Source organism: Phaethon aethereus, assembly GCF_964289735.1.
Source record: "Phaethon aethereus genome assembly, chromosome: 2".
NCBI lineage: Eukaryota > Metazoa > Chordata > Aves > Phaethontiformes > Phaethontidae > Phaethon > Phaethon aethereus.
In genome coordinates this window covers 46,017,136-46,021,512 of record NC_138582.1, presented here as the reverse complement: position 1 = coordinate 46,021,512, position 4,377 = coordinate 46,017,136, and positions in this window count along the sequence as shown.

Genomic DNA, 4,377 nt, shown 5'->3' with positions numbered 1-4,377 from the left:
CAGTTGGGGGAAATGAAGGGAGGTTGAGCATAACTCAAAGAATCATAGAATACCAGGTTGGAAGGGACCTCAAGGATCATCTGGTCCAACCTTTCTTGGCAAAAGGACAGTCTAGACAAGATGTCCCAGCTCCCTGTCCAGCTGTCCAATGTTGGGGAATCCACCCACTTCCCTGGGGAGATTATTCCAATAGCTGATTTGTTCTCATTGTGAAAAAAATTGTTTCCAATTGGAATCTTCCCAGAAGTAACTTGTAACCATTTGTTTTTCCCATGTGATTCCTTGTAAAAAGGGAGTCTCTACCTTCTTTGTAGCCACCCTTTAAATACTAGAACATGGTGATAAGGTCTCCTCCAAGCCTTCTTAGGGAAGGAACAAACCCAGTTCTCTCAGCCGTTCCTCATACGGCAGGCTCCCCAGCCCTTTGATCATCTTTGTGGCCCTTCTCTGGACCCTCTTCCAGACCATCCACTCCTTTTTTGCATAGCAGGGACCAAAACCAAACACAGTATTCCAGGTGTGGCCTGACAACCGCTGAGCAGAGTCGGGTAATGACTGCTTTATTTCTGCTGGTGATGCTCTTGTTGATGCAGCCCGGTTGGCTTTCTCCAACGCAGCAGCACACTGTTCACTTGTATCGAGCTTGTTGTCCACCGGGACACCCAGGTCCCTTTCCACGGAGCTGCTCCCCAGCTGAGTAGATCCTGGCCTGTGCTGCCAGGATCTGGATTATGGATCCTGGATTGTGTTTTCCCAAGTACAAGATCTTACACTCATCCTAGCTGAACATATATACTGTGAAGCTACAGAAGCCAAAGAGACAGGCATTTATCAAGCCAGCCATCTACATTTTACTCGTTAGTTTTACTAAAGGATATCAAGAAACACACAACTTTAAAGACTTACTGTTCCAGTTACAGTCCAATGACCTTCTCAAAACAAGTTTAGGGAAAGGACCTCATACATGATTCAAGTGTTGTCTAATTAGCAGTTTGTTAAGGTGGAGTTCTGTATACACCTCTAAGAACATAGCACACAACTCCTTTATCTTTTATAATCGATTAGTAAATCACACAGAGGTAGAAGGCTTCAGTTTGACTCAATTACATGAATGATGGAAGGAGACACCCTTGATAAGGATTAGTATCTAATGAGTTAAAACAGCTTTAATCAGAACATAGCACATTTGATTATGTTCCCTACTTTTTTTTTTTCAAACTGACAGGTAAAGATGCATTTAAAAAAAAAATAAGTTTAGAGAAAAAAATGACAGGATTTGAAAGAAGAAAAGAAAAAAAGAAAATAGACTAAGCTGCCAGCACCTAAGCAAGCAAGAGACAGTGCTCAGCTGAACAGAGTTGTTCAGGTTCATTTCAAGGAAAACAATTCACCAAGTTTTTGGGAGGCAGCTGTTCAGTTTTTCCTAAACAACATGGGATTAAAAACTCCAGGTGTTCTGAAAAGACTGCACTGGTCTCAAGTCCTCCTCCAGACCAAAGAAGATAAAAACCCCTGGAAGTTCCAATTCATCACATCCTTCCTTACAGTGACCACAATTACAGTACTGCTAGTCAGCTCAGCCTACCCACCTTGTATTTTCCCTCTAACTACTAAGAAAATAAGGTTCCATCAAGAGGGAGTTTCAATAAGAAGTGTGACTCACTACTTGCTCATCACCCTTGCTTTTCTTACCTCAAAGTTTTCCTCATTTATTTTGACCTAGATACAACTAGCAGTTGAGGGTAAACACGCCCTCAATATTTGGAAGAAAAAAAAACCCGTTAAACTGTTTTGAGTATATAGCTCAAGTATAGCTTCTGGTCTCTCCTGAAGAAACTAACTCTCCATGAGTACTTCAAAAGTAGTGCTGGGACAAAAACAGCTGTCCCATGTCATGAATAACATCTTACCTTCTAACTTTTGCAAAAACTCAAAATTTAGCAAGAAGGTGTATTACTGTATTTTTTTAAACTCACGAATAGTCTTTATTAAAAAGCTACTAATCTACCTATGAACAAATTGGTATCTGAACTTCCAAATAACTGAAAACACTTGCACAGAAACACAGAAATTCAAGCAAGCAGAAGCCACCAAAAAAACCCATTTTATTGCAACAATGTCCCCATCATCAACTGAGATGACAGAATTTTTTAATTAATTTTGCATTTCTACCTTTTTATTTATGTAAATATAAATTCAAGAATGTAAAATAAATCCACATATAAAACACAGAATAAACATTCTCTTTCAGTGACTCCAAAAAAACTTACATACTGAAGAATCATGACAAGTCATCCGCTGTCCATTTTTCCAAGTATGCAGGCGTGACAGAACACATAAATTTATTCTCCAAAAGCATCCTGTATAAAGTCCTTAAAGTATTTAATATTTAGTAATCTCATACGCTTGAGCTTATGGATGTAGATTTCGAGAGAAGGAGACCCAAAAAACATCTCAAACTTCAGATTATTTCAACTCCATCTAAAATAATCCATTTAAAACAAGATTATGTTCAATTCTTATAGCTGAAGCATCACAGTTACTTTATTAGTATCATTATTTTGGAAAACTATTTATTAGTTTTTCCTGCTTTAAAAATAAAGTCAGAATACTTATTTCAAATAGTTTTGTTTACTTATACTGTAAATATATTGCGGAAAGTAACTCCACATGCTGGTACAACAGGCCTTCATGAAGTTCCACTTAAGCATTACTATGATGTACCTTAAAAAACAGGGACTACAGCATGAAATGCACCATAAAGAGTCAATGTCATGGGATTATGAATTACCTTCCTTCTCAGATGCAAAAAAATGCTTATATATTTTGAAGTCAATATTGGACTGTTAGACCACATGAATATTGCTGGTTATAAATACCTGGACTAGGAACATTTACTGTTTTAGAAAGAGGCGATTATTTTGTTTTACTGTTATTACACACCAAAAAGAGTTACCAATATTATAAAAATGTATCATGCAGGATATTCCAAGAGGAATGTTTTTCAGTGGGTCCAACAGGCAGATGTTTCCAATGATTGTGGCTTTTAATGCATATCATGCCAAGTTGTTAATAAACAGTGTTTTCCCTCATGGTTATGTTACAACAGAGAATGAAGAAATTAAGATGGTAAAAGCAAACAAAGTTAAAAATGTGAACTGCAAGTAACTTCACAACTAGAAGAGAAAAAAAAAATATCACAGAAGGATTTACATCAGCACTATTGTGGGTCCCCACAGTTGCACTGGTACTCTTAGGTTTCCAAAAGATGCATATGATTTTATAAATATTTTTGTGCTAAGAGCCATGCTCAGAAACAAAATATAGGCTAGCACAAGTCTACCTTCTTGGAGATGCATGTTAAGTATAAAATTCACTTACTAAAGTGCATTTGCTGAACGAATTCTAACTTCTACTGTTATAGCTATCCCAATAAGCAATACAAACTAAACTTCGTTGAAATTCTACCTCTACTTAAAAGCAGTAAATACAGGTGACTGGTATCTAAATTACAATCTTGTGTTACCAAACATTTTGACTCAATGCTGTGAGCTGTAGAAATAAACAAAATGTACTCTCCTAAACTTCCCATAAATGAGGAAGTGCCTCTAGTTAGAAATACTGAAAGAGTAGAGTGGAGTTAAATATAAGCAGAGCTGAAGTAAGCATTGTTTTGCTTCTTATTCAATGTGATGTTTCATTAAGGCTCTGAGAGAAGCTGTTACTTTTCTCAAGATCTTTTGGCAAAAGATATGTACGCAGAAGACGCAGGGTCATCTGACATTTCACAACTCATTCTCGTATTTCATTAAAGCCAGCTTATTCAGTGTCTGTATACATTTATTGCACTTGTGTTGTTGGAATACATGTACACCAACATAGTAATGATTGCAACAAAGCCATAGTAAAATAAACTTTAAAAGGGTCTGATTCTGACATTAGAGGGTGTCTGCATGTTTAAAATGTTCCCCTAATAATAATAAATACAGACAAATTGCTCATCCAGTCAGATGCACATGTTTAACAATTATTTAGCATATATAAAATTTCACTCATCCTTTTATCAATACAAATCTGTTAGGGATCAAAAAAGACTTACCATGCAAAATATTGATTAGTGCTGCATAATGGAATATATATTTCTATCAGAGTTAAAACAGCATTTTCAAAATTTAAAGAAAAATAAATTTTTAAAAAGGGATTCTACTGTTGAATGCAAGTCTTCCTTGTAGCAAAGATAGAGACAAGTTACGATTTATCGCTGTACTTCAGTCTTGATGAAACACTAATAATAATTTGTCCACCTACTTCTTAATAAATGCTACATTTTCAAGAATAAAGGAACTATCAGTAGGCATTATTTCTACTTAAAACAAG